Raw genomic sequence first — 15,859 nt, 5'->3', positions numbered from 1 at the left:
TCTTCCTCGAGGGGATCTCCATTCCAGGGATCGAACCTGAGTCTTCTGCATTGCAGGCAGATTTTTTACCATCTGAGGCACCAGGGAAGCCCCTTCTATTACTAAGTAAGAGAATTTCAAATGTGCAGGATAAAAGCTTTACAGGGTATTGAATGTCGTGTGAATATGGAGCTTCATTGTTATTTTTCCCTCACTGAGGACTATTCAATTCTAGATGCTCAGAGATCTAGAGTGAATTTAATTTGGTAGGCTTCGTAACATTTGGGGTCTTGATCTTCTGATAAGAGGGGCAGCCCCAGAGGCTGTGACAGGGCTTCAGAGTCCCAGGTCAGCATGTTCCAGAGAAGACCCAGCCGTCTGTTTGGCATTTGGACCATCAGGCGACTGAGCCAAAGTGACATCTTCTGAAGGTCTTTGCTGATGGCCACACAGCCCTACATCATGAACAAATCATGTCCTCTGTCCAGCTGGATAAGAGACACATTCCGAGGGTGGATCCATGGAGCCTGGTCACAGAACAAAGCAAGGAATAGATGGTTGGCTGTGTGTTCAGAAAAGCTCCTTGATCCTCATCCAGGGATTTATCTCTTTCATGTGAACTGTTTTTCTGAAGAAGCAGAAACTCTTTCCAACTCTGAATGCAAGTCTCACACCACCAATTTTTATTTTATTTAGTTTACAGTTTCATAAATCACCAGTATTTACACTATTCACACTGAGAAGGAATATGAGTAGCACAGAAAATCCAGCTTGGCATATGACCCACCCAGCTGGTATTCGATCCAAAATTCTCTTGGTCCCATGCTGGATGCTGAGGAGAAAACAGGAATAATATTGCATGTTCCTTGTTCTCAAGGGCTTTAAATGTAACTTTTTTGAGAGTTCATCTTCCACATTTAGAGGGTAAAGAAAACAAAAACAGTTAAAACATGTTAAGATGTTCATTTTGAAACATTTAATAAACTATTAAAAAATATGAAAAAGAAAAAATCACCACCAATCATACTCTTGACATATAGTCTGTTTCTTCAAGTTTCTTATTATTTATACATGCATATTTATAATAATATAAAATTTTATCCACTTAAATGTTGGCCACCAGAGCTCTCAAGGAGTCACGGACACCTATTTTGGCTATATTATCCTTCTTTAGAATGTTCATTTGTGCTCAATCCTTCCCCAATAGATATTCACCAATGCAGAGTTTTGCCAAAAACACAGTGGATACTTAGATGCTTCAGCTTTTTAAAGTGTTAGCCACTCAGTTATGTCCAGCTCTTTGTGACCCCATGGACTGTAGCCCACCAGGCTCCTCTGTCCATGGAATTCTCCAGGCAAGAATACTGAAGTGGGTAGCCATTCCCTTCTCCAGGGGATCTTCCTGACCCAGGGATTGAACTCAAGTCTCCTTCATTGCAGGCAAATTCTTCACCATCTGAGCCACCAGGGAAGCCTCGAACTTTTTAAAGGATCATGTCTATTAAGTTTTCCTGTATTCATCATTACTACTTATTCAATGCAAAAAGTTGGAAGACACGATACAAAAACACTAACTTCAATCCCACCACCAAAAATAACCACTGCTAGCGGAAAAGGCGATGGCACCCACTCCAGTACTCTCGCCTGGAAAATCCCATGGATGGAGGAGCCTGGTGGGCTGCAGTCCGTGGGGTCGCTAAGAGTCAGACATGACTGAGCAACTTCACTTTCACTTTTCACTTTCATGCATTGGAGAAGGAAATGGCAACCCACTCCAGTGTTCTTGTCTGGAGAACCCCAAGGATGGGGGAGCCTGGTGGGCTGCCGTCTATGGGGTCACACAGAGTCGGACACGACTGAAGTGACTTAGCAGCAGCAGCATCTTGGTATATGTTCCAGATTTTCCACCATGCTTGTTTTTCTTTATAAGAATGTTAGTTACATGAGGTTTATAGACTGGGCTGTAAGTGTTTCCTCATGTCAGTAGCTATCCCTCAGCACCATACTTCTCAGTGGCTCCATGTAATTCCATTGAATGGATGGGCCGGATGTAACTAGCCAAGCCTGTGCTATGTGAGGAGGTTATTTTCAGTTGATTCCTCTTATCACAGGCTCTGCTGTAGTAAATATCCCTGCACTTGCAATTGTACACACTTTCAGTTTATTGCCCTAGAACAAATTCCAATAAGTAGAATTGCTGAGTCAAAATGTACCTAGTCATTTCATGTTTTTAAAGGAATATAATGAAAAAGACCTCCAATTTTTCCAAGCCCTGAAAGCATGTCACAGAAAGATGAAGGTGGTTTGAACTCCTTTAGCCAAAGACCCTGAGAATGCAGGAGTTAACTCTTTAAGAGGGAAGGAAAGTAATTGTACTATCGTTTGGAGACTTACAAAAGGTAACACAAAAGTGAGGAATATTAGGATCAATAATATGGACAAAGCAATGTCCATTCTTATTCTTTGTTGAATGCTGTGATACATGTACTAATAGATTTACCAAGACAGAGAATATGTTTCCAGTAGTAGGCCTTTCCTATGGGACAATGGCTATGCGCGCAATAGACATGACGGTATCTTAAGGGGCAGAGAAAGTCACCTGTGTTACCTGTATGCTGCAGCCAGAACAGACGGTTTTTAGCATCATTAAATCACTTAGTCTTCACTCAAGCCCTCTGAGGTATGTAAGTGACCTAATGGGCCTGGCTTCCTGTCAAATTCACGTGCTGAAGCTCTAACTTCCAGTGTGGCAGTATTTGAGGATGGAGTCTCTAAAGAAGTCATTAAGGTTAATGACTTAGGGGTAGCGGGAGGGCCCTGATCTTACTAAAAGAGCACCACAGAGCTCACTTTCTCCTCTCCATATGCATGCATTAAGGAAAGGCCAGATGAGGAGACAGCAAGAAGGCAGTCATCTACAAGCCAGGAAGAGAGGACTCACCAGAACCCAAATTTGCTAAAACCATGATCTTAGACTTGCCAGCCTCAATGACTGTGAGCAAATGAATTTCTGTTCTTTAAGCCACCTAGTCTGTGGTACTTTGCTATAGCAGCCCAAGCAGGCTAGTACCCCATGAAGACTATCATCATCACCTATGCTATAGATGAGAAAACTTTGAGAAAAATTAATAATGTGTACAAGGTCACACAGTAAGCAGTAACCACCTTTTAAATGCATCTCTCTCTGAGGCCCACGTTCCATTTGCTTTATCCCTTTGATTCTCCAGTAGGAAAAAATGGTGACTATCCTCCAAGTGTGACTTGAGACACTCAATTCAGTCATTTTAGAATCACGAAAGTGTGCATAGTCGTCTGTCTCTTCCTCTAAAAAGCCAGAGGGAGCAGAAGGTGGCAGGGAGACTCAAGAGGGAGGGGCCATATGTATAACTGTGGCTAACTCATATTTTGATATATGGCAGAAATTAACACAATATTATAAAGCAATTATCCTCCAATTAAAAAATTTAAAAATAAAACAAACCAAAAAGAACCCAGTGTCCTCTCTCCCAGAGGAGAACCCAAAGTCTCCTCTCTATTTTGTCCCCTTCTTGTAAAAGTCTGAAATCCTAAGAATAATATTTTTAAGCCAAGGAATCTGACATGCAGCCCCCTCTCCAAAGGTACAACCCACATGTAACTTGAGAACTTGTGTCCAATTATCTAAACTCAATAAGAAGACCAACTGGGCTTGACTAGTTTACCCACAAATGCAATTATATGGGCAAACAAACGGTGAACAGGAGGCTTGACTCAATAAGCGGTCATCATTGATGCTAAATGTAGTTATTACATCATTGAGATCTACTTAGTTCTTGTAATGATGTCTTAAAATTCTTTTGAAATTACAGGCATAATGAAAGTTTACTAACAAAAATAATACAAAGAACAAAGTCTGCATTATGTTCTCAGCTTTTTCTTTTTTGAGCCTCATTAACACTTGGAGAAGGCAATGGCACCCCACTCCAGTACTCTCGCCTGGAAAATCCCATGGACGGAGGAGCCTGGTAGGCTGCAGTCCATGGGGTCGTTAAGAGTCGGACACGACTGAGCGACTTCACTTTCACTTTTCACTTGCATGCATTGGAGAAGGAAATGGCAACCCACTGCAGTGTTCTTGCCTGGAGAATCCCAGGGACGGGGGAGCCTGGTGGGCTGCCGTCTATGGGGTCGCACAGAGTCGGACACGACTGAAGTGACTTAGCATAGCAACACTTGCAAGCCAAGCATGGACTTTCTCAAATGCCTTTGTTGTCAGTTAAATATCCATGTGGATGTACACACTCACAAAAGATTTCAGACTGTGTGTCCTGATCCTAAAAAAACATGTAGACAGCTCACCTACTCACTTTTGCAGCCATCTTTCCTCAAAAAAGCCCCAATCAGGATTTCACTGGTGGTCCAGTCGTTAAGACTCCACACTTCCACTGCAGGGGGAGTGGGTTCCACCCCTGGTCCAGAAACTAGCATCCTGCATGCTGTGCAGCCAAAAAGTTTTAAAAAAGAAGAAGTCTCTACCTCAGTTACCATCCACCTAACTACTCCAAAACAGAAACTCAGGAACTATCCTTGCCTCTTCCCCCTTGTAGCAATCAATTTCAGTAAGTTCTGTGGATTCAGCTTCATAACCAACTCTCAAAACCATCTGCTTCACACTCTTCCTAATAATCTGTACTCCATCACAGGTCAGCATCACCCATCCCTTCAAAACTGGATCAGCTTTCTAAGTAGATCCCCCTCCCCCCACCAATTAATTCACTCAGTCTATGGTGAAAATCTTCAAGAATGTTTAAAGAATGCAGAACAGTAAGACATTACTATAAGTTGTTTTTTTTTTTTAATGCCATTCTACAAGTATGCATTCCTCTTGACATATATCTCTATGTGGTCTTCTATATTAATGCTGTTTTCATAAAGGGTCTTAAATTCTTAGCACAACCTCAGATTTGTGATGCTTTATGATTTGAGGGCAAGTTGCTAACTTTTTGGAGCTTTGATTTTCTTATCTGTAATATGATGTCACACATTCATGATTAACACCTCAAATTCTAAGGTTCTGTGATGTCTTGACTGGAACGGGTGAATTTAACTCAGATGACCATTATATCTACTACCACGGGCAGGAATCCTTTAGAAGAAACGGAGTAGCCATCATGGTCAACAAAGAGCCCGAAATGCAGTATTTGGATCCAATCTCAAAAACGACAGAATGATCTCTGTTCGTTTCCAATGCAAACCATTCAATATCACGGTAATCCAAGCCTATGCCCCAACCAGTAATGCTGAAGAAGCTGAAGTTGAACGGTTCTATGAAGACCTACAAGACCTTTTAGAACTAACACCCAAAAAAGATGTCCTTTTCATTATAGGGGACTGGAATGCAAAAGTAGGAAGTCAAAAAACACCCAGAGTAACAGGCAAATTTGGCCTTGGAGTACAGAACAAAGCAGGGCAAAGGCTAATAGAGTTTTGTCAAGAGAACACACTGGTCATAGCAAACACACTCTTCCAACAACACAAGAGAAGACTCTACACATGGACATCACCAGATGGTCAACACTGAAATCAGATTGATTATATTCTTTGCAGCCAAAGATGGAGAAGCTCTATACAGTCAGCAAAAACAAGACTGGGAGCTGACTGTGACTCAGATCATGAACTCCTTATTGCCAAATTCAGACTTAAATTGAAGAAAGTGGGGAAAACCACTAGACTATTCAGGTATGACCTAAATCAAATCCCTTATGATTATACAGTGGAAGTGAGAAATAGATTTAAGGGACTAGATCTGATAGACAGAGTGCCTGATGAACTATGGACAGAGGTTCATGACATTGTACAGGAGACAGGGATCAAGACCATCCCCATGGAAAAGAAATGCAAAAAAGCAAAATGGCTGTCTGAGGAGGCCTTACAAATAGCTGTGAAAAGAAGAGAAGTGAAAAGCAAAGCATAAAAGGAAAGATATAAGCATCTAAATGCAGAGTTCCAAAGAATTCAGCAATCAATGCAAAGAAATAGAGGAAAACAACAGAATGGGACAGACTAGAGATCTCTTCAAGAAAATTAGAGATACCAAGGGAACATTTCATGCAAAGATGGGCTCAAAAAAGGACAGAAATGGTATGGACCTAACAGAAGCAGAAGATATTAAGAAGAGGTGGCAAGAATACACAGAAGAACTGTTCAAAAAAGAGCTTCAAGATAATCATGATAGTGTGATCACTCACCTAGAGCCAGACATCCTGGAATGTGAAGTCAAGTGGGCCTTAGAAAGCATCACTACGAACAAAGCTAGTGGAGGTGATGGAACTCCAGTTGAGCTATTTCAAGTCCTGAAAGATGCTGCTGTTAAAGTGCTGCACTCAATATGCCAGCAAATTTGGAAAACTCAGCAGTAGCCACAGGACTGGAAAAGGTCAGTTTTCATTCCAATCTCAAAGTAAGGCAATGCCAAAGAATGCTCAAACTACCACACAGTTACACTCATTTCACATGCTAGTAAAGTAATGCTCAAAATTCTCTAAGCCAGGCTTCAGCAGTATGTGAACCGTGAACTTCCAGATGTTCAAGCTGGTTTTAGAAAAGGCAGAGGAACCAAAGATCAAATTGCCAACATTTGATCATCTGCTGGATCATCAAAAAAGCAAGAGAGTTCCAGAAAAACATCTATTTCTGCTTTATTGACTATGCCAAAGCCTTTGACTATGTGGATCACAATAAACTGTGGAAAATTCTGAAAGAGATGGGAATACCAGACCACCTGACCTGCCTCTTGAGAAACCTATATGCAGGTCAGAAAGCAACAGTTAGAACTGGACATGGAACAGACTGGCTCCAAATAGGAAAAGGAGTACGTCAAGGCTGTATATTGTCACCCTGCTTATTTAACTTATATGCAGAGTACATCATGAGAAACGCTGAGCTGGAAGAAGCACAAGCTGGAATCAAGATTGCTGGGAGAAATATCAATAACCTCAGATATGCAGATGACACCACCCTTATGGCAGAAAGTGAAGAGGAACTAAAAAGCCTCTTGATGAAAGTGAAAGAGGAGAGTGAAAAAGTTGGCTTAAAGCTCAACATTCAGAAAACAAAGATCATGGCATCTGGTCCCATCACTTCATGGGAAATAGATGGGAAAACAGTGGAAACAGTGTCAGACTTTATTTTGGGGGGCTCCGAAATCACTGCAGATGGCTATTGCAGCCATGAAATTAAAAGACGCTTAGTCCTTGGAAGGAAAGTTATGACCAATCTAGACAGCGTATTGAAAAGCAGAGATATTACCTTGCCAACAAAGGTCCATCTAGTTAAGGCTATGGTTTTTCCAGTGTTCATGTATGGATGTGAGAATTGGACTGTGAAGAAAGCTGAGTGCTGAAGAATTGATGCTTTTGAACTGTGGTGTTGGAGAAGACTCTTGAGAGTCCCTTGGACTGCAAGGAGATCCAACCAGTCCATCCTAAAGGAGATCAGTCCTGGTTGTTCATTGGAAGGACTGATGCTGAAGCTGAAACTCCAGTATTTTGGCCACCTCATGCAAAGAGTTGACTTATTGGAAAAGACTCTGATACTGGGAGGGATTGGGGGCAGGAGGAGAAGGGGACGACAGAGGATGAGATGGCTGGATGGCATCACCGACTCGATGGACATGAGTTTGTGTGAACTCTGGGAGTTGATGATGGACAGGGAGGCCTGGTGTGCTGTGATTCATGGGGTTGCAAAGAGTCGGAGATGACTGAGCTGCTGAACTGAACTGAGGTGAACTGAACTGTGATGTCTTGAAAAAACTTACCATTCATTTCTAAGATTTTATTTGTTTCTATAATTCAAAGCTAAGAATTCAGTGTGTACATTGGTGGGGCTATTGCATTTAGATAATTTAATACTTTCTGACTTAAATCTGTCTCTTTGGTATTACATGGTCCACAAGAGGGCGCCCATTTTCCAGCAAATTGGAGGTCAGCTGTAGCCTTGGTTTCACAGAAATCATTCTCTTAAATTTCAGAGAAATTTCAGCAAGCACAAGATGTTAGTCAATTTAAAATGCACTCGTAATTTATTCAGATATTTCAAACCATAACTGTTAGTATAAGTAAATTTCAATTAAAAAAGCAAATGTCCTCACAAATGGAATGAATCTGTGTCTTTATCCATGATTTTAGAGTGATAAAATACATAAAATTTGTGTGAAGCTAGACTTGATGTTCTAGTAAACACTACAGAGAATCCCCAATTCCTTAACTTACCAGGTCATGCTTTCCAGTTACTTTGGCTCGTTCTACCTCAGAGGATTATTATGGAGATTAACTCAAAGAATATGAAAACACTGGTCATAGCAAACACCCTCTTCCAAGAACACAAGAGAAGACTCTACACATGGACATCAGAAGATGGTCAATACAGAAATCAGATTGATTATATTCTTTGCAGACAAAGATGGAGAAGCTCTATACAGTCAGCAAGAAACAAGACTGGGAGCTAACTGTGGCTCATATCATGAACTCCTTTTTGCCAAATTCAGACTTAAATTGAAGAAAGTAGGGAAAACCACTAGACTATTCAGGTATGACCTAAATCAAATCCCTCACAATTATACAGTGGAAGTGAGAAATAGATTCAAGGGATTAGATCTGATAGACAGAGTGCCTGAAGAACTATGGATGGAGGTTCATGACATTGTACAGGAGGCAGTGATCAAGGCCATCCTCAAGAAAAACAAATGAAAAAAGGCAAAATGGTTATCTGAGGAGACCTTACAAATAGCTGTGAAGAGAAGAGAAGCGAAAGGAGAAGGAAAGATATACCCATTTGAATGCAGAGTTCCAAAGAATAGCAAGGAGAGATAAGAAAGGCTTCCTCGGTGATCAATGCAAAGAAATAGAGGAAAACAAAAGAATGGGAAAGACTAGAGATCTCTTCAAGAAAATCAGAGATATCAAAGGAACATTTCATGCAAAGTTGGGCTCAATAAAGGACAGAAATGGTATGGACCTACAGTGGCTCAGATGGTAAAGCGTCTGTCTGCAATGCAGGAGACCCGGGTTCAATCCCTGGGTTGGGAAGATCCCCTGGAGAAGGAAATGGCAGCCCACTCCAGTATTCTTGCCTGGAAAATCCCATGGACCACAGAGCCTGGTAGGCTACTGTCCATGGGGTTGCAAAGAGTCGGACACGACTGAGCGACTTCACTTTCACTTTTACAGAAACAGAAGATATTAAGAAGAGGTGGCAAGAATACACAGAAGAACTATACAAAAAAGAACTCCACGACCCAGATAATCATGATTGTATGATCACTCACCTAGAGCCAGACATCTTGGAATGCGAAGTCAAGTGGGCCTTAAGAAGCATCACTACGAACAAAGCTAGTGGAGGTGACAGAATTCCAGTTTAGTTATTTCAAATCCTAAAAGATGCTGCTTTTAAAGTGTTGCACTCAATATGTCAGCACATTTGGAAAACTCAGCAGTGGCCACAGGACTGGAAAAGGTCAGTTTTCATTCCAATCCCAAAGAAAGGCAATGCCAAAGAATGCTCAAACTACTGCACAATTGCACTCATCTTACAGGCTAGCAAAGTAATGCTCAAAATTCTCCAAGCCAGGCTTCAACAGTACGTGAACCATGAACTTCCAAATGTTCAAAAGGCAGAGGAACCAGAGATCAAATTACCAACATCCACTGGATCACAGACAAAGCAAGAGAGTTCCAGAAAAACATCTATTTCTGCTTTATTGACTATGCCAAAGCCTTTGACTTTGTGGATCACAATAAACTGTGGAAAATTTTGAGAGATGGGCATACCAGACCACCTGACCTGCCTCCTGAGAAATCTGTATGCAGGTCAAGAAGCAACAGTTAGAACTGGACATGGAACAACAGACTGGTTCCAAACCAGGAAAGGAGTACGTCAAGGTGGTATATTGTCACCCTGTGTATTTAACTTATATGCAGGGTACATCATGAGAAATGCTGGACTGGAAGAAGCACAGTCGGGAATTGAGACTGGCAGGAGAAATATCAATAACCTCAGATATGCAGATGATACCACACTTATGGCGGAAAGCGAAGAAGAACTAAAGAGCCTCCTGATGATAGTGAAAGAGGAGAGTGAAAAAGTTGGCTTAAAGCTCAACATTCAGAAAACTAAGATCATGGCATGTGGTCCCATCACTTCATGGGAAATAGATGGGGAAACAGTGGAAACAGTGACAGACTTTATTTTGGGGCCTGCAAAATCACTGCAGATGGTGACTGCAACCATGAAATTAAAAGATGCTTGCTCCTTGGAAGAAAAGTTATGACCAAACTGGACAACATATTAAAAAGCAGTGATATTACTTTGTCAACAAAGGTCCGTCTAGCCAAAGCTCTGGTTTTTCCAGTAGTCATGTATAGATGTGAGAGTTGGACTATAAAGAAAGCTGAGAACTGAAGAATTGATGCTTTTGAACTGTGGTGTTGGAGAAGACTCTTGAGAGTCCCTTGGACAGCAAGAAGATCCAACCAGTCCATCCTAAAGGAAATCAGTCCTGAATATTCATTGGAAGGACTGATGCTGATACTGAAACTCTAATACTTTGGCCACCTGATGTGAAGAGCTGACTCATTTGAAAAGACCCTGATGCTGGGAAAAATTGAAGAGGGAAGGAGAAGGGGATGACAGAGGATGCGATGGTTGGATGTCAATGGACATGAGTTTGAGTAAGCTCTGGGAGTTGGTGATGGACAGGGAGGCCTGGCATGCTGCAGTCCATGGGGTCGCAGAGTAGGACATGACTGAGCAACTGAATGGAACTGGTATGGTTCTGAAATATAGGCTACTGCTTTTAGACAGGAGTTTATTGCTGAATAATTAGAACTCAGCATGTGTGTAAATTATCTTAAATATAATTAGAAATTCAAAGAGTTGGACACAACTGACCAACTAACACTTTCACTTCTTGCAAGGGAAAAAAAAGGTTCAATGAAATCATAAAAGATCCAGTTTTTCTTCTTGAAATGTATTTATTTGGAATTTTCATAAAATGGAAGAAAGGTGCTCACATAAGTAGCATGTTTGCAGTCAACAGCATCATCTATTTTATTCTTTTTATGGTGATTATCAAAATAAAGCCATTGAGCCAAACACTCTCCTTATAAAAGTTATCTGAGGCAAAATTCTTTACAAAAGCAGCAAAATATTTTGGAGAATAATGAAGCAGTTTTTAAGGAAGACTCTTCCAACCATTTAGAGAAATTGATTCAAAGATGCTCATTTATGGGGTTTAGGTAAATTGTAATGGGATTTGGTGATGGAGAGTGGTAATTATGAAGTGGGTAGGGGAAAATTGATAGGGAAAAGGCCGGGGAAAAGAAAGGAGTAGAGGACTTAGTGGAGGGGGCTGGGCCGAGAATGGAGAAATTAATAGTCAAAGGGACCCTGTGGACAGGCAGACATTAGGACCTCATGTGTCAGGACCTCAGACACCAGAGAGAAGCTGCCAAGAAAACCAGACATCCAAAGGATTTAAAATGTCTCATCAAAGGCAAAGCAGACACCCAGGAGGCTGATCAGGGCATTACGAGATGTGAGAGATGACATTTAAAGGGGCTTTAAAAAAAATAATTTTATTTATTTACTTATTTTTTGCTGTTCTGGTCTTCATTGCTGTGTGGGTTTTCCTTCAGTTGCCGCTAGTGGGAGCTACTCTCTAGCTGTAGTGCGCTGGCTTCTCATTGCTGTGGCTTCTCCTGTTATGGGGCACAGGCTCTAGGGCACTGATTTCAGTAGCTGCAGCGCCAGAGCTCAATAGTTGCGGCTCCAGATCCTAGAGCACAGGCTCAGTAGTTGTGGCACACAGCCTTAGTTGCTCCTTGGCAGGTGGGATCTTCCCGCATAAGGGATCCAACCCGTGTCTCCTGCGGTGGCAGGCTGATTCTTTACCACTGAGCCACCAGGGAAGCCCACAAGGACTTCTTATATGAGGTTATAGAAGTAGTAGAAAAAACATGGAATTCTTCTCCATGGATTTCAGTGGCTTTGAAAACATGCATTAACATCCCTGAGGCTGAGTTTCTTCAATTAAAAAATGAGGCTAATGATACCTGCCTCTCAGTGTTGCTGTAAGGATTCAGTAAAGTCATACAGAGAAACCCATGTGTGGTAACTTCTGCAAAAGCGTCATTAGGATCCTCCTTCCTCCCCTTCATCGTCATCATGATCATCATTGTTTTTCTTCTAAGGCTTAAAGACGGAAGTCTTGAAGTAGATGTACCTAGTTAAGGCTTGTACGCCTTCCCGTGCGTGAAAACCAAATCAAAACAAACTCTGATAAGGTACAACTCCAGGGCCAAGAAATTCCACTCCTAGGTGTTCACCAAAAAGAAATGAAACTACATGTAAATAAAATGTTCATTGCAGTTTTATCTTTTTGCAATAAGAACATTTAACATAAGGTCTATCCTTTCGTACCCAAAGCAGTACTGTTAACCAAGTGTAATGTTATACAGTTAGATCTCTAGCACTTAATCATCTTGCATAAATGAAATTTAATTTCCACCAAATAGCAACTTCTCATCTCCCAGATCCTGACAACTGCCAATCCACTTTCCACTTTTATGAGTCTGGCTGTTTAATATACCACTTCATGTGAGTGGAATCATGAAGTGTTTGTCCTTCTTTGACTAATTTGTTTCACACCAGGTAATATCCTTCATTTTCATCATGTCGTTGTATATTACAGTATTTCCTTCCTTTCTAAGGCTGGTTAATATGCCCCTGTGTGTATTCACTACATTTTCTTTATCTGTTCAACTGTTTCCATATCTTTGTTTACTATGAATAAAACTTCTCTGCAGTTTTAACCATGATGACCTCAAACTGGAAGCATCACAAACGTCCGCCAAGTGGTGAATTACTTTAAAAACTTGTGCTATATTTATCTAGGGTACATGTTACATGCATCTCAAACACATACATGCATCTCAAACACACTGTATTGAGTGAAAGAAGCCAGACACTAAGGAATGAACAGTAACTATTTTCTTAGATAAAGTTAAAGAATAGGTCAAAGTAATTCATGGCAAGCAGAAATCATAACAGAGGTTAGGCGGGGAAGGAGATGGTAGAGATTGATTGGAAAGGGGTCTAAGGGGACTATCTTGGGCTCTAGGAGTATTCTAATCCTGTTTGGAGTGGACATTTCACAGGTATACACATTAAACTGCTCTTGTAAGCTTTGTGATTCTGCTGTCTGTAAATTTACTTCGATCGGCTTCCCAGGTGGCACAGTGGTAAAGATCCACCTGCCAATGCAAGAGACACAAGAGACACGAGTTCAGTGCCTGGTTGGAAGATCCCCTGGAGGAGGAAATGGCAACCCACTCCAGGATTCTTGCCTGGAAAATTTCACGGACAGAGGAGCCTGGCAGGCTATAGCCATGAGGTCACAAAGAGCACGACATGACTGAGCACACACACAATATTTTCGTACTTTGGGGAAAAAAGACAAAACAAATCGAAACAAACAAGACCAATATTTGACTAGCCCCAAAAAGCTCACAAAACAAAGCAGGACTACCAAGATATAATGGAGGTCACACACGTAGAGATAACTTTTCTGGCAAAGAGACAGAAGCAGATAGTGATGAATAAAGCAAGAGCAACTTTCCAGAAGGGCAGGGACATGCATAGCCATTCAGAAAATAATCAGCTGACGGGGGCCATCTAGCAGAGGCTTCCCTCTGTGACAGCTGAATTGTCAGCAGGCATAATCGAGGTCTCTGAAAGGGTTGATGGTGCTCATCCTGAGAATGTGTGTATTTTTCTATGAAAGTGTCTATTAATTTGTCTGTTCATCCAATAACTGGGCCCTCTGCTGGGCTGGATGGCGTCACTGACTCAATGGACGTGAGTTTGAGTGAACTCTGGGAGTTGGTGATGGACAGGGAGGCCTGGCGTGCTGCAATTCAAGGGATCGCAAAGAGTAAGACACGACTGAGCGACTGAACTGAACTGCTGGCCCTCTAAAGTAGCTCCATAATCTGGCTGCCTCTCATGGCCTTTGCAGCATCCATTGTTGCCAAAGCCACCATCCTCTGTAGTCTGATTATGACAACAAGCTCAGTGATGGTGTGTCCCAGCTTCCACCCTGCCCCCTCTGCAGTCTGTTCTCAGCACAGTAGCCAGATACATGTGGCTCACACTCACCAGTGGCTTTCCACGATCCTTTAAGAATGCCTGAGTCTCAGCTTGATCCCAAGGTTTCATGAACCAGGTGCTGTCCACCTCTCAAACCACAGCTCCTTCCCTGGGAGTCTTCCCCTCCCTGAGCCCTCCTCCTGCTCCCCATCTATGCTCCAGCCATAGTGGCTCATTACTGTAGCTTCGACATTCTGAGCTTGCCCCAAACACAGAGTTTTATATTTGCCATTCCCTCAACTCAAAATTCACTTTCACTTTTCCACTCAAAATGATCCTTCTCGACAGCTTTATTCTGGGTCCTTCTGTGAGGGTGTTTGGAGATGAAATTGACATTTAAGCCCCCTTCTTGAGTAAAGCAGGTTGCTCTCCCTAATGTGGGTTGCTGCTGCTGCTGCTAAGTCACTTCAGTCGTGTCTGACTCTCTGCAACCCCATAGACAGCAGCTTACCAGGCCCCCCCGTCCCTGGGATTCTCCAGGCAAGAACACTGGAGTGGGTTGCTGCCAGGAGCCGGCATATTGCATATTGAGTGCATATTGCATATTGCATATTGAGTGCAGCACTTTCCACGGCATCATCTTTCAGGACCTGGAATAGCTCAACTAGAATTCTATCACTGCCGGGAGCCAGTGTGAGGAGCTCCACCCATGACAAAGGTCATGAGGAAGGAGGCTCAGCAGACGCAAAGGCGGAATCAAGCCTCAGGAGTCCCCCTGGAAATTCTCGAGCATCTACCCCCAAAACCAGAGTCTGCCTACTTTCTGCTTTGTGCTTTCACCTACACCTCTGACTTTACGGGGGGCTGTCCCCCACTACCTCTCTCTGAAAAAAGAGTTAGCTTACAGCTCCAGTTAATAATTCCTGGGTGTGACAGTGTTTCAACCTACAAACTCCTTTGGAAATCCTCTAGCCTGCCTGAATAGGTTTTTCCGGCCACATGTGATTGTTCAGAGCCTCCCAACTGTGAGAGGCAGGAGATGTTCTAAACTGTCTAAACACAGATTCCTTTGAGTAGTTAAAAGATTGATTAGAAATCATATTGGTGAAGGGATTTTCACTTGTTGGGCCAATGTTTGCTGCTAAGTTTCCATATCCCTTACCTGCTGTGTCCGTGGCAGTGTATTGATTAATATAATTGGTGTAAGTAGTAGCTTTAATGTTGTAACCTGGGACCCTTGAGTTAATTCTTTTTCTTGTTATAGCCCACCACACCTTTGCTCTGTAGGAATGCAACTTTATCTAATGCTTTTGGAGGGTGGCTCCTGACCAATCACCTTTAGAGAAAAATAAGTTTTCTGAAGAAAGGGTCTTAAAATGTTAACAGGCCTCCAGGCCAGAAGATGATGCAAATCACCTAGGCTTTTGCATATGATAAGTTTGCAGGAAGAAAGCCTGGCTTGCTGCATGACTCTACCCCTTCCCCCATTATCCTCTATGCATAACTTAACGTATAAAAACTACTTTGGAAAATAAAGTGCGGGCCTTGTTCACCCAAACTTGGTCTCCCCATGTCGTTCTTTCTCTTACCTTCTGGCTGAATTATTCAGCCTCTTTTCTTCACTGAATTTTCCTACTGAGCTATCCTTATTTCAGCCTTTTTTCTCCACTGAATTTCTTCACTGAGCTATCCTTATTCTATTACTCTTTATATCCTTAATTAAAGTTTAATTAAGCAGTTGTTTCCTGATCCTCGC

Source organism: Bos grunniens, chromosome 23 (assembly GCF_055505025.1).
Source record: "Bos grunniens cultivar Pamir isolate PY7600 chromosome 23, Bosgru_T2T1.0, whole genome shotgun sequence".
In the NCBI taxonomy this organism is placed as follows: Eukaryota; Metazoa; Chordata; class Mammalia; order Artiodactyla; family Bovidae; genus Bos; species Bos grunniens.
Note: the sequence above shows the minus strand (reverse complement) of the source record.